The 23,567-nt window shown below is 41.3% G+C and overlaps 1 protein-coding gene and 1 long non-coding RNA gene across 2 annotated transcripts in view; one reads left to right on the forward strand and one right to left on the reverse strand.

Annotated features, from left to right (window-relative positions):
- LOC132817115 (uncharacterized) overlaps positions 1-23,567 on the reverse strand; it is a 167,470-nt gene that overhangs the window by 30,482 nt on the left and 113,421 nt on the right. The window contains exon 3 of the long non-coding RNA XR_009644855.1: positions 17,921-18,016. This is a non-coding gene — a long non-coding RNA (uncharacterized LOC132817115). The remainder of the gene's footprint in view (positions 1-17,920; positions 18,017-23,567) is intronic.
- Positions 1-23,567, forward strand: part of metap1d (methionyl aminopeptidase type 1D (mitochondrial)) — a 155,110-nt gene that overhangs the window by 28,811 nt on the left and 102,732 nt on the right. The gene's annotated exons all lie outside the window — the stretch shown is intronic.

A 23,567-nucleotide genomic window follows, 5' to 3' on the forward strand; every position in this document is an offset into this window, starting at 1 on the left:
TTCTCCTGCTCTTTGGATGCTGCCTGACCTGCTGCTCTTTTCCAGCAACACATTTTCAGCTCTGATCGCCAGCATCTGCAATCCTCACTTTCTCCCTATGAATTTATGTGCCTATCAGTGGCAAGTTGCCAGTGCCGTCACTGGTGACCAGGTTGATATTATTTACTCCACATGTGGTAAGCAGCAGCTTTAGTTTTTTAAAGCTTTGACATGTGACTGGAGAAGTTCAAAGAAGCTTTTTTCCTTCCTCACCACTGAACAGGTGGCAATTATTATATGATCATGAGGATTGCACTCTTCAGTAAAATGAATTAAGTTAACAGTGGGCTTGGGAACAAAATAGAATTCTTAAAGATTTCTGAAAATGATTTATCTTGTTCCAGGATGCAAAATGTATCTGCCTTTGTATCTAATGCATGATTTGCAAAAAATATGTTTTGTATGTGATACAGCTGAAAACTGAAGAATCAACAGATTTAAATAGTATAATGAAGATACTAAAACCCTTGCTTATCAACACTGATGCTAAAGTAACAGTTCAGTTCGAAATAATGATTAATAATCAGCAATTATTTTAAGCTCTCATCTAGCCCAGAGTATAGAAAAATACAGCTACGACTCTCAATGGTGTGCTCTTGCTTGTACGCTATATTTTAAATTATTTTATTGTAATGTATTTTACTTCATTGCACAATTGGGCTGCCACAATGTTTTAATGTTCATTTTTAAGGTTTAGGTTACACCTTCCTGGCATACTCTATGGCCGCTACTGTTACCCAATGGCGCCTGCATTTCAACTAAATTAGACGAGTAGACTGCCTAGACCTTGTCCTGCCTGAACTCTTGTAACTGATTAAAATGATTCCTATGTTCAAGAATAGCAGTCCTTTAGTTACAACATTCCCAGGGGGTTTGAAAGAGAGCTATGTTCAAGTTTTTGGTCTTTGGCTTATTATAGTCCATACTACCCTTCTTCTATTTCACATTACGCCCATGGGCTAGTGTATAAATGAAGAGGTACATCATCAATGCTTTGGCTTTGTAGAATTTGAGATTGGAGGTATTATCAATTGAAAGTAAAAGTGAATTGTTAAGTTTAAAATCTAGACACTTGCAAACTGTCAGCTTTGTTGTTTATCACGTCTACCTTGTGAAAGATAGGAGACAGGCATGAGCAGTCGAGCAAATATTTTTTGTTTTAGACATTAGAATTAAACAATTTTCTAAATATTTTATGGTGAATGTATGATAAAAAGAGATTATTGATAGTTCATGGTTGCCTTTTCATGGACACTATTATAATTGAAATATTGAATTGTTATGACAAAATAATCATGTTGAATACATTTTGTCATCTTTATATACAAGTCATGCGTATTTTCAATAAATGATCTTTGAAGTAATCAGTTATCTCTTCAGTTCATTTCCAGGTTTTGTAGTGCATTTATATAGAGCAAAGAAGTAGAAATGTTGCTATGGTAAATAAATTTCGAGCAGCCATAAGGAAACTTGAGTGACCTGCACGGCCCTGCTAAGAATGGAAGTTGCAAGTGGTGGTGCTCCCAGTAGGTAGAGGTTGCAGTTTTGAAAAGTGCTGTTGAAGGAACCCTGGGTGAGTTACGCCAGTGCATCTTGTAGATAGCACAGTGGTAGTTTCCTGACTGTTAGCCCAGTTACCTGGAGTTAACAGCTTTTGAGACAGTTTGTAGTTGTGTGTCCCATATTGACTAAAAGCCATACGGTGGCTTTTACAGATTGACCTGGAGGGAAGAGGTGTGTTATTGATAGGAAAGAACTTGACTTGATGCTGATAAGAAAATTGGTATTTGAAGAACTTTTAAAATAATTGAGGGGGTACTTTCAAGAAAATTGTGTCCTTTCAGGCAAAAATCCCCTTTAAGTCATTAAACAACTTTCAACTTGAAGGGCTGTTATTGAAATGAAAATGTTTTCCCATTTGAAATGAAAATGTTTGTACGTGATGTCAAGAAATAACTTGAATCATATCAAAATGTCTCACCAATTCACTGATGTCATTGTCAACGCGAATAAAGTGACCTTTGCAGTTTCTAGCTCTTATATTGCCAAACAAAATAAGGTTGACTAAATATTTTTCATAAAGACAACACTCATTTGACACTTACATATTAGTATTTTTCTCAGGTTTAACATTGGTGTATATTTGTAAATTATTATTTTTTCTTGTCAGTTTCTCTAAATGAGAACAAAGTGTAAATGAACAGAATCTTTTAGAGTTCCGTTGAGAGTTTCAGATATAGGATTAGTTTATACTGGTTGTTAATGAAATTGGTTTTGCTTACTGAATTTCAAATTGTTTTGCACTATTTCTATTTCTTAAAAGATGAAGGCTGCTGATTAAGTGTTTCATTTGATTCTTCCAGGTCACAACAGTGCTGACTAACTTACATCATGCTGCTGCTTGCATTAATTCCTGAGTAAATGATTGACATTGATTGAAAGTTTTTCAAGGAGTGCTTGTTATTTTTTGTCACAATGATGTATGCTGGTAGTGTTGAAAATGTAAATAACTTTTTCCTGTGTCACAATTTGATAAATTTTGAAAATTAGAAAGTGAAAAGCTTTTTGTTCAATAGTGGCCAATAAAATGAGGTCAAAGGTATTTCATTCTTTTTCCATTAAATCAATATTGTCAAAATTAAGTTGTATTAGTCTTTTAATAAAGGTATTTGATGTGACATTGCCTCTAATAAATATAGTGTTAGTACTTTTTTGAATTTGGTCACCTGTTAGTTATGGTTGCCAAACCTTAATGGTTCAGTCTAAATTACTTCAATTCTATCCCGATTGCAGATCAGCCATATGCCCATTCAAATACTCAAGCCCTTGAGTTTTAAAGATTGCACATACTTAGGATTCTTAAGCGACTATGAGGAAATGCATTTTTACAATGTGCTGTTTTCATGAGTTTTTAATAATGAAGGGTAATTTGTTAGTTTCTCATGTTACTGGTGTATTTGTTTTGATTGATCTGAGTATTGAAAGTATCCAGGTGCAATTTGTTAGCCAGTGGAAGTGTTTCCTGGTATTACCTCAGAATTGAACATGACTTTCACTTGCTGCCACTGGATTTGACTTCCTTTGCTAATTTATTCACAATTAATTCATTTCAGGCATGTTAAAAAAAAGTTATACTTTATTTTTAAATTTTTAAAAAATAAAGGCATATTTTTAGCATGAAAGTGTGATATACGCAATCAGGATTTTCTAAAAAATTGAACTTGAGAGCATTCAGAACATAAGTGCTTAACTGCTACCGAGTCCTGTGTAAGGACTAGTATGTGTTTCAGGATTAGAGTGATGCTGGAAAAGCACAGCAGATCAGGCTGCATCCGAGGAGCAGGAGAATCGACGTTTCAGGCAAAGCCCCGATGAAGGGCTTTTCCCCAAAACGTCCGTTCTCCTGTTCCTCGGATGCTGCCTGACCTGCTGTGCTTTTCCAGCACCACTATCATCTAGACTCTGATTTCCAGCAGTACATATATTTGGAAAGGCAAGGAATGATTAAGGATAGTCAACATGGCTTTGTGTGTGGGAAATCATGTGACACAAACTTGATTGAGATTTTTTGAAGAAGTAACAAAGAGGATTGATTAGGGCAGAGCGGTAGATGTGATCTGTATGGACTTCAGTAAGGCATTCGACAAGGTTCCCCATGGGAGACTGGCTAGCAAGGTTAGATCTCATGGAATACAGGGAGAACTAGCCAGTTGGATACAAAACTGGCTAAAAGGTAGAAGACAAAGGTTGGTGGTTGAGGGTTGTTTTTCAGACTGGAGGCCTGTGACCAGTGCCCCAAGGATTGGTGCTGGGTCCTCTACTTTTTGTCATTTACATAAATGATTTGGATGCAAGCATGAGAGGTACTGTTAGTAAGTTTGTGATGACACCAAAATTGGAGGTGTAGTGGACAACGAAGAGGGTTACCTCAGATTACAACAAGATCTTGACCAGATAGGCCAAAAGGCTAAGAAGTGGCAGATGGAGTTTAATTTAGATAAATGCGAGGTGCTGCATTTTGGGAAAGCAAATCTTAGCAGGACTTATACACTTAATGATAAGGTCCTAGGGAGTGTTGCTGAACAAAGAGACCTTGGAGTGCAGGTTCATAGCTCCTTGAAAGTGGAGTCGTAGGTAGTAAGGATAGTGAAGAAGGCGTTTATATGCTTTCTTTTATTGGTCAGAGTATTGAGTACTGGAGTTGGGAGGTCATGTTGCAGCTGTACAGGACATTGGTTAGGCCACTGTTGGAATATTGTGTGCAATTCTGGTCTCCTTTCTATCGGAAAGATGTTGTGAAACTTGAAAGGGTTCAGAAAAGATTTACAAGGATGTTGCCAGGGTTGGAGGATCTGAGCTATAGGGAGAGGCTGAACAAGCTGAGGCTGTTTTCCCTGGAGCATCGGATGCTGACGGGTGACCTTATAGAGGTTTACAATATTATGAGGGGCTTGGATAGGGTAAATAGACAAAGTCTTTTCCCTAGAGCGGGGGAAGTCCAGAACTAGAGGGCACAGGTTTCGGGTGAGATTAGAAAGATATAAAAGAGACCTAAGGGGCAACTTTTTCACGCAAAGGATGGTATGTGTATGGAATGAGCTGCCCGAGGATGTGGTGGAGGCTGGTACAATTGCAACATTTAAGGGGTATTTGGATGGGTATGTGAATAGGAAGAGTTTGGAGGGATATGGGCTGGGTGCTGGCTAGTGGGACTAGATTGGGTTGGATATCTGGTTGGCATGGATAGATTGGACAGAAAGGTCTGTTTCCATGCTGTACATCTCTATGACTATCTGTAGTCATTTTTGCCTAGTATGTGTTTCAACTGATGGCCAAAGTTATGGTAAAAGTTGTACTTCACACATCTATCAAATGTTTTATTAAAATTTCTCAGTTTTTAAAAGAAAATGCAATCTGCTGAATGACAAGGAGAAAAAGACTTTTGAAAATTCTTTTGTAGGATCTGGTGTCCCTGGCCAGCCTTTACTGTCTGTCCTTAATTGCCACAGAAAATGTAACAGCCGGCTGCTTTTTTGAACTGCTGCAGTTTCTGGGTGTAAAACTACCCACACTGCTGTTAGGAAGGCAGTTCCAAGACTTTGACCAAGCAGCGATGAAGGAACAGCAATATAGCTCCAGGACAAGCTAGCACGTGGCTTAGAGAGTAACTTGCAGGTGGCACTATTCCGATGTACCTGCTGCCTTTGTCCTTCAAGGTTTGAGAGGCTGAATTTTGGAAGGTGCTGTCAGTGGAGCATTAGTGAGATGTTGTATCTATTGTAGATGGTACACACTGCTGCCACCTGTGTCAGTGGTAAAGGGAGTAAATGTTAAGATAGTGGATGGACCGCCAATCCAGTGGGCCACTTTGTCTTGGATGCTGTTACATTTTTTGAGTGATATTGGAGCTGCACTCATCCAGATAATATCCAATCGCAGTCCTGCTTTCTGCCTTGTAGATGGTGAACAGGCTTTGGGGAAACAGGTGATGAATTATTTGCCTCAGAATTCCTAATCTCTGACCTTCTTTTGTAGCCATGGTATTTATATGGCTGGCCAACTTCAGTTTTTGGTCAATGGTAACCCTTAGGGTATTGATATTGGATACAATAATTTAATGTCATTTAATGTCATTGAATGTGAAGATGTGATGATTAGATAGGCTCTTGCTGGAGATGCTCATTGCCTGGCATTTATTTTGTGTGAATATTACTTCCCACTTGTTAACCCAAGCTTATGTGTTATCTACATTGAAACATAGAAAATAGCAGAAGTAAGCTATTTGGCTCTTCGTTGCACCATTTATTATCATCACGACTGATCATCCAACTCAATAGCCCTGCTTTGCCCTGTAACTTTTGATCCTTTAGCCTCAAGTACTACATCCAACTCCTTCTTGAAAGTTTTGGCTTCTACTGTTTTCTATGGCTCCCAAATCTGAGTGAAAATATGTTTCCTTATCTCTGTCCTAAATGGTTTACCCTATATAAGGACACTGTGATGCCTGGTTTTCCTGCATTTACCTTGTCTGGCCCTGTTATAACTTTGTAGGTTTTCATGAAGTTGTCCCTCATTTTTCTGAGCTCTAGTGAATAAAATCCTAACTAATTAAATCTTTCCTCATGTATCAGTTGCAATCCCAGGAATCAGTCTGGTAAACTTTCACTGCACCTTTCTCTATAGCAACAACATCCTTCAGATAAGGGCACTAAAGCAGCACACAATATTCTAGTGTGATCTCATCAAGACCTGTAAAGTTGCAACAAGACATCCCTGCTTCTGTACTCAAATCCTGTCACCATAAATGCCAACATACCACTGTTTTTCGCATGTTGTACCCATGCGCTCATTTCAGCATACAGTGTAAAGAATATCAAGATTCCATTGCACCTTCCCCTCTCTCAAACTATGGCCATTCAGATAATCTGCTTTCCTGTTTTTGCTACCAGAATAGAAAATCTCACACTTCTGCACGTTATAGCACCATTTTCATTTTACTTTTGAGTCAGACAGGAATGAGCAATTCTTGCAGTTCACCCATGTACTCTTTGAATGTTTGCTATTGCCTTTTCATCATCATGCCTTTTAGGTAATGTTTCCCAGTCTATCTTAGCAAATCCATGCTTCATCCTATTGTAGTTACCTCCACTTAGATTGAGGGAACTAGAATCAACTGTGTCACACTCCATGCTGATGAAGAATTGCATCACATACTGGTAGCTAATCCCCAAGGGCCCCTCACACAAATGGATGGCCAATTATTCCTTTCTCATTACACAATATCCAGTCTAGGATAGCCTGTTCTCTAGTTTGTTTTTCAACCTATTTGTCCAGAAAGCTATCCTGTATATGTTCCAGGAATTCCTTCTTTACAGTATTGTTGCTAATTTGATTTGCCTAATCTGTATGCAGATTAGAGACAACATGTAGATGTGCCTATATTGCATGCATCCCTAATTCCCTGTTTAATGTCATTCCCAAAATCACCGTTATAGTTTCAAGATCTACATACAACCTCCACCAATATTTTTTGTCCCTTGGTGTTTCTAAGCGCTACCCACATGCAACTCCACCTTCTTTTCCTTTTTTTCTGTTTATCCCAAATACTGAATACCCCTGGATATTCAGTTCCTAACTCTGGTCATCTTGCAGCCATGTCTCGGTAATCTTGACTGTACCTGTTTTCATGTATTTTTGTGATTTGTTTATGCATTTTATTGTGAATGCTTCACACATTAAAGTACAAAGCCTTAAGGCTTTTCTTTTTAACATGACTGATCTGATTCTCATTGTTTTTCCCTATGTTCCAGTGTGATCCTGGCCCTCGATTTCTCTTTCTGTCACTTTTCTATTCCCCATTCTGTCTTTTATTTTGTTCCTCTGGTACTTCACATAGACTCCCATCCCGCTGCTATTTTAATTTAGAACCTTCTCAACCAATCTAGCAAATACTAATTTGATTGACTGATGGTCACCCATTTCCTTCTTTGGTCCAGTTCCTTGATTTGTGGTGTGACCGCCTCTCTGAAACACAAGAGTACAAGATTCTGCAATGGGGAGCACTTCCTGTACACACGATCATCCTGGATCCTGGTCGAGTTCATGACTTTACACATATGACATCTAGACATTTAAAGTGCCAAATCCATTATTACTTCTGAATTTTATATTCAATTCTTTATTTTTCTGTCACACACTTCCCAATTTGTGCATTGCATTTGCCAGATTAGTTTCATTTAAATTTGTTTGCTGAGTATTTCCAAATCTAAGTGCATTGAATGTGGGTCATTTTAACTTTTATCATCGGAAAAGAAATAACTTAGATCTTCACATTTTACCTGATTTTTCAGTGAAAAAAAAATCAGGCGAGATGCAAAATAAGTAGCTGATTCATAATCATGATTTTTCTTTTGATCAGCAATAAATAGTGCTATCATTTCCCTCAGTGATTTTACTGTTCTTTCTATTTAGTTGATTTTTTGAATAGAGGATCTACAAAGGCAAAAAGACCCAGATGGGATTTGAGTGCAAGCCTAATAGCAGTTGTCGGGTAGTGGGGAATAAAATAAATCAGGAAATAGAAGAGATATAAGAAAGGTACTGTGACAATAATTATGGTAGACTTCAACATGCAGGTGGACTGCGAAAATCAGGTTAGTAACAGATCTCAAGAAAAGGAATTTGTGGAATGGCTACAACATTTGGTTTGGAGTAGCTTGTGTTAGAGCCCACGAGGAAACAGGCAATTCTGTATTTAGTGATGTGTAATGAGATAGACTTGATTAGGGACCTTAAGATGAAGGAACCCTTAGGAGGCAATCATCATAATATGATGGCATTCACTATGAAGTTTGAGAGGGAAAATATGGAATTAGATGTAACAGTATTACAATTGAGTAAAGGAAACTACAAAGACATCAGGGAGGATCTGGCCAGAATTGATTGGAAGGTAAGCCTAGCAAGAAAAACAGTTGAGCAATGGCTGGAGTTTCTAAGGGTAATTCAAGAGGCATGGTAGAAATTCATCCCAAGGAAGAAGAAGCTGATGAAGGTGCCGGTTCCTCAAGGGATTGCAGACAGAGCCAAACCTCTAGTACTACAATCATAGAATTACTACAGTGTGGAAGCAGTCCATTTGGGTCTACACCAACCCTCCAAAAAGTATCCCACCCCTTACCTGTAAACTTGCATTTCCCATGGCTTATTCACCTAGCCTGCACATCTTTGAACAGTGGGAAGAAACTGAAACACCAGAAGGAAACTCAGAGATATGGGAACAATATGTGAACTCCACACAGACAGTCGCTCGAGGATGGAATTGAAACTAGGTGCCTGGCACTGAGAGACAACAGTGCTAACCACTGAAGCACTGTGCCACCAGTGAAGCTGTACAGGTGGGGAGGAGGAACAAATCTTTATTGGTGTATTCCCTCCCTGGAACCAGGGTCACCGATGTTACTGAACAGTTGCAGGGCATCCTGAAGGAGGAGGGTGGTAAGACAGATATTGTGATATGCATTTTTACCAACAATATAGGTAAAATCAGGGAAGCATTCCTCAGATCACACATTTTAACTTTGGTCACTGTAGTGCAACAAAGTGCATGAATTGCAGTAAAGACAAAAAAAGAAGTGATTTCTAAAGTAGAGAGGCTAAGTACAAGGTAAGATTAGTTAAGCCTGAACTAAGTACCTCAGAGAGCAGAGATAATCTTGGTGTAGTAAATCTAACTAAAAAGTCTTTTCTTAATATTTCTGATGTTATTTACAGATTGTGGATTTGCATTTGTCATGTATTTGATATGGATTGGTCTGGCTTTAACATTAATCCGTGTTAATTACCTGGTAACACATGCATAGTGGATCTGGAGGAAAAACTCATTGTTATCTTTGTACTTATGCATTTACAATAATCAGTTAATGATTCACATCAAACACTTCAAAATCTTTGCCATGATTCTGTTCCTTCCATGATCTACCTGGTGTACGACATTTTTGTTTTGCTTATTTCCTTTTTTCCCACTAAGTGCCTGTTCTCTAAGTCACTCACCCATCCCATCACTCATTTCCCTCCAAGAAAGGAAGTTGGAAGTATAGTTGAAGCAAGCAAATAGTCTAGATCACTGTATTGGCATGTTAGATGATTTGCTGAGCACCCTTCTAAAATTTAAAAGTGGAAGAACAAGTCTAGACAATTCAGTTGGTCTAGTTTGGAGTTCTGGGTGTTTCAACACTATTTAGGATTGAGGTGCTGCATCTACATTTGCCAGAGTGAAAAACCAGTAGCCCACTAAACTTAGGTTAAAACACCAATTTGCTACATGTTAAACCTTCAGGACAGCTTTTATTCAAATCTGGCCCTCTAACTAGACCACAACTCTGACTGGGCACATTTTGTTGTTGTTCTTGTTATTTTGCCATATAAAAAGTAAATCTTTGTCACGAGAGCCATGTATCAAATGTATATCGGTGGAATAAAAAAGTGAAAAAGAACAGACAAAAGAGTACAATAAAGATTGTAGTGAGTAGCATTGTACAAAGATGTGATGCAAAAGTATATGAACCACCTGGAGACAGGTAAGAATGTAAAATAAAGATACTGATGCATACAAGAAATGGTAAGGAACAGTTATTTGAAGGGGTGCCACTTGTTCCCATAAACTAACCATTCCCATCTGCCTTGTTTGATATTTTGCAGTTGAGATTCTGAGATTACAGCCTACTCTCAAGGCACTTCTAATGCCTCTACAATGGCTCACTAGGAGGTGCTAAAAGCCAACCAAACGTAACTTTAGTCTCTGATATTCCCGGCCCCCTCCCTGCCCCACTGGGAAAGCACTGATTTTGTTTGTTTGGTTTTGCTCAGTGAGGTTAGGAATGGGATCTAAGCAGCACAGGCTCAATTCAGCAACCATTTCCACTAAGTAACCACGAATGTCAGCATGTTAATTGCTCAGTAGCACCACACTGATCCCATATGTTATATTTCGTTAAAAACATTAGTATTTATTCTTTTGATCATATTTAGTGTTAGATTATTTTACTCCATAAATCTATGTATATTCTGCTTATTAGGTTCTGTAGAAAGTTGCAGCAAATCTTCCCAAATAAGTCATTTGCCTCCCTCTAATTGGGTTCATCTAGTTTGCATTTATTTACTCAATCCTATACACAGTTTTGCTTCAGTTTAGAAGATTAATTATATAATTGTACTAATAAATACTTGAAACCACAATCATCATTTCTTTTCAGTTTGAAAACTCAGTGTTGATATAGTTTATTTTGCATACTGGTGGCATGGTAGGATGTTTTATATTATATAAATGTATAATTCAATAGCAGGCCAGTTGATTTACAGTGAGTGAATATTTATTATAAGCAATACAGGATTTCTCACTGCTAAGAAAGCCTATCTACAAGATTCCCCTCCATCATAACCCACTGGCTTGAACTTGACTACCTTACAATATTGAAAATGACATTTATTGACAGGAATTAGGCAGCTGCAAACAGTGGGACAGTTGGGTTCAGGGTTGTGGAAAAAAAAAGGACCAGATTTGAAAAACAAGGTTTTACAGGAACCAAGGGTGAAGCAAAGATGATGGTTGTGTTTTCAAGCATTTACAAATTTTTGCTACACTTTTTGAAATACAGCCAATATAGAGAGATTAAATAAATAAGCAACCATGTTACTTACCTTGCTGTACAAACTAGATGAATCTAATTAGAGATAGGTGAATGAATTAAGTATAATTGTCACAGTAAAGCTTGACAAACCAACTTGATCAAAATATAATGATAGGTGCTAGTAATTAAGTGTTACTTAACAGGAAATGTTTAAAGTGAAGGAGATTACTTGCAAAAATAAATTGTTCAAATTGCTTGCAATTCTGGTCTCCTTCCTAGCAGAAAGATGTTGTGAAACTTGAAAGGGTTTTGAAAAGATTTACAAGGATGTTGCCAGGGTTGGAGGATTTGAGCTATAAGGAGAGGCTGAACAGGTTGAGGCTGTTTTCCCTGGAGCATGGAAGGCTGAGGGGTGACCTTATAGAGGTTTACAAAATTATGAGGGGCATGGATAGGGTAAATAGGCAGAGTCTTTTACTGGGGTTGGGGAGTCCAGAACTAGTGGGCATCGGTTTAGGGTGCGAGGGGAAAGATATAAAAGAGACCTAAGGGGCAACCTTTTCACACAGAGGGTAGTACAGGCATGGAATGAGCTGTCAGAAGAAGTGATAGAATCTGGTACAATTGCAGCATTTAAAAGGCATTTGGAGGAATATGGGCCGGGTGCTGGCAGGTGGGACAAGCTTGGGTTGGGATATCTGGTTGTCTTGGACGGGTTGGACGGAATGGTCTGTTTCCATGCTGTACACCTCTATGACTCTATTCATATAGTTGTAGTTGAATCATATATTACACAAGTGATAAATGGAATTTCATACAGATAAATGGGAGATGATGTATTTTGGCAGAGGGGATAGGAAGAGCAAATTCAGAGACATCTCTGTCCCCCACTCCTATTTTTTTCTTTATAAAGAGTCCTAACCTTTCATTTCTTCCCTTTTCACTGAGGCTGCAAACCCTTCCTTCCAAATGATAGTGATTTACCTGGATCTTGCTTCAGTTTATCAATCTGTATTCGCTGTTCACAATACAGGGGAGACGAAAGGCTGACTGAGTGACTGTTTTGCAGAACAGCTCTGTTCATTCCACAAGTATGACATCAAGTTTCTGACTTTTTATCATTTTAATTCTTGGTCCATGTTGATCTTTCTTTCCGTGTGTTGCAGTGAAGGGCAAGGCAAAGTTCAGGAATCTTTGACAAGAGCGAGTTAGAGGCTAGAAATTCTGCAAGGTCTAACTCGGCTCTGACTCCCCAAAACCTATCCACCTGTCAGGAGTGTAATGGAATACTCTTTTGACTTGGCACTTAGTAGCATTCCAGATGACACCAAAATTGGAGGTGTAGTGGACAGCGAAGAGGGTTACCTCAGATTACAGCAAGATCTTGAGGAGATGGGCCAATGGGCTGAGAAGTGGCAGATGGAGTTTAATTCCGATAAACGCGAGGTGCTACATTTTGGGAAAGCAAATCTTAACAGGACTTATACACTTAATGGTAAGGTCATAGGGAGTGTTGCTAAACAAAGAGACCTTGGAGTGCAGGTTCATAGCGCCTTGAAAGTGGAGTCGCAAGTAGATAGGATAGTGAAGAAGGCATTTAGTATGCTTTCCTTTATTGGTCAGAGTATTGAGTACAGGAGTTGGGAGGTCATGTTGCGGCTGTACAGGACATTGGTTAGGACACTGTTGAAATATTGTGTGCAATTCTGGTCTCCTTCCCATTGGAAAGATGTTGTGAAACTTGAAAGGGTTCAGAAAAGATTTACAAGGATGTTGCCAGGGTTGGAGGATTTGAGCTATAGGGAGAGGCTAAACAGGCTGGGGCTGTTTTCCCTGGAGCGTCAGAGGTTGAGGGGTGACCTCAGAGAGGTTTACAATATTATGAGGGGCATGGATAGGGCAAATAGGCAAAATCTTTTTCCTGGGGTAGGGGAGTCCAGAACTAGAGGGCATAAGTTTAGGGTGAGAGGGGAAAGATATAAAAGAGACCTAAGGGGCAACTTGTTCACACAGAGGGTGATATGGGTATGGAATGAGCTGCCCGAGAAAGTGGTTGAGGCTGGTACAATTGCAACATTTAAGAAGCATTTGGAGGGTATGTGAATAGGAAGGGTTTGGAGGGATATGGGCCGGGTGCTGGCAGGTGCGACTTGTTTGGGTTGGGATATCTGGTCGGCATGGACGGATTGGACCGAAGGGTCTGTTTTCATGCTGCACATCTCTATGACTCTATGACTCTATCTATGGGGTCCTAAGCATCACAGATGCCAGTTCTCAGTCAATATGATTCACTTCTTGTCATATCAAGGAATGGTTGAAGGCATTGGATAATGACAAGGCTATGCCATGACAACAATCAGGCAAAAGTAATGAAGACTTAGAACATAGAACATTGCAGCACAGTACAGGCCCTTCAGCCCTCGATGTTGCACCGACCTGTCATACCAATCTGAAGCCTATGTAACCTACACTATACCATGTACATCCATATGCTTGTCCAATGACGACTTGGCGAATCTACTACAGTTGCAGGCAAAGCATTCCATACCCTTACTACTCTCTGAGTAAAGTAACTACCTCTGACATCTGTCCTATATCTATCACCCCTCAATTTAAACCTAGGCCCCTCATGCTCGCCGTCACCATACTCTCCCTGTCCACCCTCTTTAACCCTCTGATTATCTTATATTAAGTCACCTCTCAACCTTCTTCTCTCCGATGAAAACAGCCTCAAGTCCCTCAGCCTTTCCTCGTAAGACCTTCCCTCCATACCAGGCAACATCCTAGTAAATCTCCTCTGCACCCTTTCCAAAGCTTCCACATCCTTCTTATAATGCGGTGACCAGAACTGTACACAATACTCCAAGTACGGCCACACCAGAGTTTTGTACAGCTGCAGCATAACCTCATGTTTCCGGAACTCAATCCCTCTATTAATAAAAGCTAAAACACTGTATGCCTTCTTAACAACCCTGTCAACGTGGTGGCAACTTTCAAGGATCTGTGTACCTGGACACCGAGATCTCTCTGCTCATCTACACCACCAAAAATTTTACCATTAGCCCAGTACTTTGCATTCCAGTTACTCCGACCAAAGTGAATCACCTCACACTTGTTCACATTAAACTCCATTTGCCACCTCTCAGCCCAGCTCTGCAGCTTATCTATGTATCTCTGTAACCTACAACATCTTTTGTAACTATCTAAACTCCATCGACCTTAGTGTCATCTGCAAATTTACTAACTCACCCTTCTACACCCTCATCCAGGTCGTTTATAAAAATGACGAACAGCAGTGGACCCAACACCGACCCTTGCGATACGACACTGGTAACTGGACTCCAGGATGAACATTTCCCATCGACCACAACCCTCTGTCTTCTTTCAGCAAGCCAATTACGGATCCAAACTGCTATATCTCCCACAATCCCATTCCTCCACATTTTGTGCAATAGCCTACAGTGGGGGAACCTTATCGAATGCCTTGCAGAAATCCATATACACCACATCAACAGGTTTACTCTCATCTACCTGTTTGGTCACCTTCTCAAAGAACTCAACAAGGTTTGTTAGGCATGACCTACCCTTCACAAAACCGTGCTGACTATCCCTAATCAAATTATTCTTTTCTAGATGATTATACATCCTATCTCTTATAACCTTTTACAACACTTTACCAACAACTGAAGTAAGGCTCACTGGTCTATAATTACCAGGATTGTCTCTACTCCCCTTCTTGAACAGGGGAACCACATTTGCTATCCTCCAGTCTTCTGGCACTATTCCTGTAGACAATGATGATTCAAAGGCTCGGCAACCTCCTCCCTGGCTTCCCAGGGGATCCTAGGATAAATCCCATCCGACCCAGGGGACTTACCTGTTTTCAGATTCTGCAGGATTTCTAATACCTCTTCCTTGTGAACCTCAATCCCACCTAGTCTCGTAGCCTGTATCTCCGTATTCTCCTTGACAACATTGTCATTTTCTAGAGCGAATACTGTTGAAAAATATTCATTTAGTGCTTTCCCTATCTCCTCTGACTCCATACACAACTTCCCACTACTATCCTTGATTGGCCCTAATCTTACTCTTGTCATTCTTTTATTCTTTAAATACCTACAGAAAGCCTTAGGGTTTACCCTGATCCTATCCGCCAACTACTTTTCATGTCTCCTCCGGACTCTTCTGAGCTCTCTCTTTAGGTCTTTCCTCACTACCTTGTAACCCTCAAGTGCCCTAACTGAGCCTTCACATCTCCTCCTAACATAAGCCTTCTTCTTCCTCTTGATCAGAGGTTCCACTTCCTTCGTAACCCACGGCTCCTGCGCTCTACAGCTTCCTCCCTGCCTGACAGGTACATACTTATCTAGGAAACTCAGGAGCTTTTCCTTGAATAAGCTCCACATTTCGAATGTGCCAATTCCCTGCAGTTTCCTTCCCCATCCTATGCTTTCTAACTCTTGCCTGATCGCATCGTAATTGCCTTTCCCCCAGCTGTAACGCTTGCCCAGTAGTATACACCTATCCCTTTCTATCACTAAAGCAAACATAACAGAATTGTGATCGCTATCACCAAAGTGCTCACCTATTTCTAAGTCTAACACCTGGCCGGACTCATTACCCAGTACCAAATCTAATGTGGCTTCGCCCCTTGGCCTGTTTACATACTGTGTCAGGAAGCTCTCCTGCACACACTGGACAGAAACTGACCCAGCTATCGTACTCGTACTATAGTGTTCCCAGTCAATATTTGGAAAGTTGAAGTCCCCCATGACAAATATCTTGTCTCTCTCACTCCTATTGAGAATCATCTTTGCTATCCTTTCCTATACATCTGTGGAACTATTCGGAGGCCTATAGAAAACTCCCAACAGGGTGACCTTTCCTTTCCTGTTTCTAACCTCGGCCCATACTATCTCAGTTGACAAGTCCCCAAACATCCTTTATGTGACTGTAATACTGTCCTTGACCAACAATGCCACACCTCCCCATTTTTTACCATCTTCTCTGTTCTTACTGAAACATCTAAATCCTGGAACCTGCAACAACCATTCCTGTCCCTGCCCTGTCCATGTCTCCGAAATGGCCACAACATTGAAGTCCCAGGTACCAACCCATGCTGCAAGTTCACCCACCTTATTCAGGATGCTCTTGGCATTGAAGTAGACACACTTCAAACCAACTTCTTGCTTGTTGGTGCCATCTTGCGTCCCTGAAACTTGATTTCGAACCTCCCTACTCTCAACCTTTTCTATAATCGAACTACAATTTTGGTTCCCATCCCCCTGCTGGATTAGTTTAAACCCACCCCAATAGCCTTAGTGAATTTTCCCTGCCCCCCCGCCTTCCCCAGGATATTGGTACCTCTCTGGTTCAGATGAAGACCATTCTGCTTGTCGAGGTCCATCTACTCCAGAAAGAGCCCCAATTATGCAAGAATCCAAAACCCTCCCTCCTGTACCATCCCTGTAGCCACGTGTTCAACTCTTCTCTCTCCCTATTCCTCGCCTCACTAGCACGTGGCATGGGCAACAAACGAGAGACAACAACTCTGTTCGTCCTAGCTCTAAGCTTCCATCCTACCTCCCTGAATTTCTGCCTTAAATCCTCATCTCTCTGGATCTATGTGGACCACGACCTGGGGCTGCTCCCCTTAAGAATCCCAAAATCTTATGGCCCAAGATTAGCTGTACCAGTACAGCTACAATAATTTGCAAAGGGGAAAATTGCCCAGTTATGTTTTGTCCATAATAAGGATAAATCTAGCCCACCAATTAGTGCCCCATCACATTCTCTTCACCCAGAGGTTTATTCATCTATAGAATTCCTTCCCCAGGGAAATAGTTGATGCTACTTCAGTCAACGTTTTTAAAGCTCAGGTAGTTTTTTTTAAAATAAAGGATTTAGGGGATATGGTGAGAGCGCAGGTAAGTGGTTCTGAGTCCGCAAAAAGATCATCCGGGATCTTATTGAATGATGGAGCAGTGAAGATGTTTAGTGATAGTTGAGCAATGTTCAGTACCATTTGTGATTCCTCAGATTCTGACCCAGTCAATGTTCAAATGCAGCAAAATTTGGACAACATTCAGATATGGGATGATAAGTGATAAGTAACATTTGTGCCAGACAGTGCCAAACAATGACCATCTCCAAAAATTAAGAACCTAATAATCTGCCTTTGACATCCAACACCATGGCCATTGCTAAATGCCCTACTAACCAAAATCCGATTGATACAATTGACCAGAATCTGAACTGGACCAACCCACAGAAATGAAGTTGACTACAGAGCAGGTCAGAGGCTCGGAATTCTGCAGTGACTAACTCAACCTCTGACTCCTCAAAACCTATCCACCATTTGCAAGCCACAGGTCAGGGAAGCGTTGGAATACTTCACTTGCTGGATGTGTTCATTTCCAACAACGTACGCTAGGGTTTCTATCCAGAACAATGCTTGATTGGCACCCTATCTATTACCTTCAACTTCACTTTCTCCACTACTGATGCACTGGCAGAAGTGTGTACTATCTTCAAAATACACTGCAGCAACTCACCAGGGCTCCTTCAACATCATCTTTCGACTGCCCAACCTCTACTATCTAGAAGAACAAATGGAACAGTGCATGGCAGCACCACCACCTGCAATTTCCCCTTGCAAGTCAGACACCATCCTGACTGGGAACTATACCATCATCCATTCACTGCTGCTCGGTCAAAATTCTGGAACCTCTTCACAGTATTGTGGGAGTACCTACCTGTTATGGACTGCATCATTCAGAAAGACAGCTCACTACCATCGTCTTAAGGGCAACGAGGAATATGCAATAAATCCAATCAGTGACATCCACATCCTGCAAATGAGTAAAAAGAAATGTTTTTCCTCCATCTTGTTCCATGTCTTCTTTTGTTTTTGTTAGGTTGGTCTTGCCTTATTCTAGATTGCGTGGTGCTGGAAAAGCACAGCAGTTCAGGCAGCATCCGAGGAGCAGGAAAATGGACATTTTGGGCAAAAGCCCTTCCTCAGGAATAGAGGCAGAGTGCCTGCAGGGTGGAGAGATAAATGAGAGGAGGTTGGGGTGGGGAGAAAGTAGCATAGAGTACAGTAGGTGAGTGGGGGTGGAGATGGAGGTGATAGGTCAGGGAGGAGGGTGGGGGAAGGTAGCAAAGAGTACAATGGGTGAATGGGGTGGAGATAAAGATGCAGATCCCACAGCTACCTGGATTTCACCTCTTCCCACCCTACCTCCTGCAAAAATGCCATCCCATATTCCCAATTCCTCCACCTCCGCCGTCTCTGCTCCCAGGAGGACCAGTTCCACCACAGAACACACCAGATGGCTTCATTCTTTAGAGACTGCATTTTCCCTTTCCACGTGGTTAAAAGTGCCCTCCAACGCATCTCGCCCACATCCCACACCTCTGTCCTCACACTCCACCACTCCAACCGTAGCAAGGACAGAACTTCCCATTGCTCACCTTCCACCCTACCAACCTTCACATAAACCAAATCATCTGACGACGTTCCTGCCACTTCCAAATGGACCCCACCACCAGGGATATATTTACCTCCCCACCCCTTTCCGCCTTCCGCAAAGACCATTCCCTCCATGACTACCTGTTCAAGTCCACAACCCCCCCAACAACCCACCCTCCTGTCCTCGCACCTTCCCCTGCCACGACAGGGATTGCAAAACCTGCTCCCACACCACCTCCCTCACCTCCATCCAAGGCCCCAAAGGAGCCTTCCACGTCCATCAAAGTTTTACCTGCACATCCACAAATATCATTTATTGTATCCATTGCTCCCGATGTGGTCTCCCCTACACTGGAGAGACTGGACACCTCTTAGCAGAGCATTTTAGGGAACATCTCTGGGACACCCACACCAATCAACTACACCGCCCTGTGGCCCAACATTTCAACTCCCCCTCCCACTCTGCCGAGGACATGCAGGTCCTGGGCCTCCTTCACCGCTGCTCACTCGCTACCCGATGCCTGGAGGAAGAACGCCTCTTCTTCCGCCTCAGAACACTTCAACCCCAGGGCATCAATGTGGACTTCATCAGTTTCCTCATTTCCCCTTCCTCCACCTCGCCCCAGCTCCAAACTTCCAGCTCAGCACTGTCCCCATGACCTGTCCTTACTGCCTATCTTCCTTTCCACCTATCCACTCCACCCTCCTCTCTGACCTATCACCTTCATCCCCACCCCCATTCACTCATTGTACTCTTTGCTACCTTCCCCCAGCCTCCTCCCTGACCTATCACCTCCATCCCCACCCCCATTCACCTATTGTACTCTATGCTACTTTCTCCCCACCCCCACCCTCCTCTTATTTATCTCTCCACCCTGCAGGCACTCTGCCTCTATTCCTGATGAAGGGCTTTTGCCCGAAACGTCAATTTTCCTGCTCCTCGGATGCTGCCTGAACTGCTGTGCTTTTCCAGCACCACTCTAATCCAGAATCTGGTTTCCAGCGTCTGCAGTCATTGTTTTTACCTGGTCTTGCCTTATGTTTTTCTTTATATTTCTTCATATAGCAGATAATTTATATGTAGTCATTCAGGTCTCATTTGGACACAATTTTTCTTTCTTTACTATATTCATTACCACTCTCTTTGGCTTTTGCATCATGAAATATTTTGTTATTTAATCTCCCCTGCCCTCTACACTATCGCAGCACATGTCTCTCGTTTTTCCTAACCTCCCCTTTTCCAATGGCTTACAAACATACATTTCTGTCTTCGGTTCTCATGAATGGTCATCAAGTTGTAACATTAACTGTACTTTGCAGCACAGGTGTTCCTTGACTTGCTGAGTTTTTCAATTTTTTTTGTGTTTTTATTTCAGAGAGACCTGGGGCTGAATTTTCCCAAATCTTTGAGGGTGGCTATAAGTACAATTTTGTAAAATAAATATTTCATCAATTATTTGGCACAAAAGCGGGCAAGTTAAATTGAATCATTATAAAGTCTTGGTTAGGCACAACTGGAGTATTGTGACCTATTGGTCACACACTTTAGGGTGCAGAGTAGATTTACAAATATGGTTCCAGTGATGAAAGAAAATAGTGGTATGGTTAGGCTGGAAAAGCTGCGTTTGTTTCTTTTGATCCAAGGAGATTGAGTAGAGATCTGATCGAGGTTTACAAGATTGTAATAGGTTTAAATAAAGTGGAGAAAGAAACCTGATGCCATTAGCTTATTAGGAGGATTATGGGGGCAAAAATTAAAGATTTTGGATAACAGATAATGGAGGTGATGGTTTGTGAGGGAGAGCCATTCTTCACAAAGCAAGTAATGTTGTAACTCCATGCTTACAAAGTTGTTAGGAATGGAGGCAATCAATGATATTTTAAATGAATTGGCATGCAGAGGAAATAAACTTGCAGGGGTGGGGGAAAGGAACTGGATGGATTGCTCTTCGGAAGGGGCCATATGGTCTCTTCCACGCTGTGAGAATATTCTGCAGTGTGGATTGTACTGTTACCAGCAGTAGGTTTTACTTGTGCTTTCCTGAGATGTGGACATTACTAACAAGAACAGTATTTATGGTTGACCCCTAATTGTCCATGAACAGAGTGCTTGCTTTTCAGATGACATTAAGAGTCAACCAGGTTGCCATGAGTCTTGAATTTCATATAGACCAGACCAGGTAAGGAGGGCAGATTTCCTTCCGTGAATGATGTTATTGAACACGATGGATGTTTTTCAACAGTCAACAATAGTTTCATGGTTGTAAAAACAATGACTGCAGATGCTGGAAACCAGATTCTGGATCAGTGGTGCTGGAAGAGCACAGCAGTTTAGGCAGCATCCAACGAGCAGCGAAACCGACAATTCAGGCAAAAGCCCTTGTTTTTGCCCGAAATGTCGATTTCGCTGCTCATTGGATGCTGCCTGAACTGCTGTGTTCTTCCAGCACCACTGATCCAGAAAATAGTTTCATGGTTAGCATTACTGACCCTAAATATTAATTGAATTTAAATTCTACCCATGTCCCCAAAGTATAGATTGCCCTTCTGGATTACTAGTCCAGTGACACTGTCGCCACTGATGGCAGGTGGTGTGGGCTGCAAGGTGCCGTGGATACTGTGATCACCATCTTGCAACACACAGCCTCCCCAATATGCCCAGTATAATTTTACTAGCACTGGAGAACCAACCAGTTGTATTGCCCATCCATTGACCATTTCAAACCCTTGTGATAAATTAATGACCACTGAAGGACATTGTCCTGCAACTCATGGGACTTAGCCAATGATGCCAGAGGCCCATGTTCAAGCTGGCAGCTTTCCCTAAATGGGTTGGTGGTTGAAAAGGGGAGATATCTCCCTTCCTAATTCCTGAGCACTGTTCCAGACCTTCCCAATGTTTCTGTAGCTTATTTCTCCACTCTCCCTATTCCTCAGTAAGAACCTCAGACTTAATTCCAGACCTGCCTCAACTTAGCACAACTAGCTGTCGTACTAGCAGTGATCACCACACCCAATGGGGTTGCCAATACTGGAAAGTTGCTAATTGATTGTCCAGTAGCTCTTTAAGGTCAACCTCATGTTGCTGAGTGAAGTCTTTCCTCTGGCCATAATTTTTGATTGAGCCCTATGACACTATAAAACCATATGCAAAGAAACAAATCATGACCGTCACTCAGCAATAACATTTGTTTTTTTTTTACATTCTTACTTGAATTCATTCACCCTTTAAAATGCATTGAAGTTTGAATTTATTCAAATATAGTTATTGTATTAGTTTTACAAACTGTTGGTTTTGAATTATTTGATTTTTTTTCAGCAGGCAGATTATTTTTATTTTTGAGTGATACAACTACACCACAAATATATTAGTTTAATGTTTGAACATTTCAAAGTCCTTCTTGAACAGTTATGGTTTTAAAACAAAATAGCAGAGAACTGCAATATATATGCTGTGACAGTAGTATCTTTATTTCAACAGTGTGGAAGGCTTGTAACACATTGGTATGCTCCCTACATCTCGGTTAGAAGCTCTGGGTTCAAATCCCATACCAAACGTTGGCTGAGTCACGTGAGTACTCCATACAACCCTGTCACGGTAGACACTGCAAGACGTGTCAGAGTGTGGACATAGATCCCACCATTACACGTGGGGACACACCTCCCACTTTGTACATGGCAGGTACTCATGTGACTCAGCCAACGGAATCTATCTTCTACGTTGCAGGCAAGGATGCCCAGAGGCATGGTACATTGGGGAAACCGAGCAAAGGCTACGACAACGGATGAATGGGCACCACACAATAATCAACAAACAGGAGGGTTCCCTCCCAGTTGGGGAACACTTCAGTGATCCAGGACATTCAGCCTCAGACCTTTCGGGTGACCATCCTCCAAGGTGGACTTCGGGACAGGCAGCAGAGAAAAGTGGCTGAGCAGAGGCTGATAGCTAAGTTCGGTACCCATAGGGATGGGCCTCAAATGGGACCTTGGGTTCATGTCACATTACAGGTGATCACCATTGCACTATACACACACACAGATACTCCGAAACACACACACACTCTCGCACACTCTCACACACACACAAACACACACACACACGCACTCCTATACACACACGCACTCCTATACACACAGACACCCACACACACCCTTACAGACACACACACTCCCACATGCACCCCCTCACAGACTTAAGACACTCTGCACTCACTACACACACACACACACACACGCACACACATATACTTTCGCACACTCACAACCTCCAACCCAGACAGACAGACACACACACACACACACACACACAAAAACAGACAAAGATTACACACACATTTTGTGGGGTGAATTTGTACTTGAAGGGTTACGTTGTACTTTGCTCAAAAACTGCATGCATTCATGTAGAACTCTGAGCTCAAAAACTGCATGAATTTATGTAAAACTCTTTTATCTCACTTTTTAAATTAGAGTCAATCTAAACATCAGGTCATAGACAGAGAACACAGGGGGCTAACACCTTCAACATATTGTCTAGCTATCACCATTGTTAACAGCTAACCCAAGAATGCAACTTTTTAAAAAAAAGGTTTTGTGATTTACACATGAAAGAAGTGAAACTGTCACTGTATTCTAACAGATGAAAAGCTGAACAGACAATCAATTTTTCAATGTATAATTTCAGTTACATCACACTGTAAATTTTTGCTATAAATTCTGTGTTAGGATTGAGGCCTCCACTATCACCTGATGAAGGAGCGTTGCTCCGAAAGCTAGTGTGCTTCCAATTAAACCTGTTGGACTATAACCTGGTGTTGTGTGATTTTTTAACTTTGTATTTTTATGAGGATTATGTCATGAATTGTATTGTTTACAATGTCATCTAAAAGCTTGGGTATATCTACATAATGTTGTGGCATTTAGAGCTG

This window comes from Hemiscyllium ocellatum, chromosome 7, assembly GCF_020745735.1.
Source record: "Hemiscyllium ocellatum isolate sHemOce1 chromosome 7, sHemOce1.pat.X.cur, whole genome shotgun sequence".
NCBI classification, from domain to species: domain Eukaryota; kingdom Metazoa; phylum Chordata; class Chondrichthyes; order Orectolobiformes; family Hemiscylliidae; genus Hemiscyllium; species Hemiscyllium ocellatum.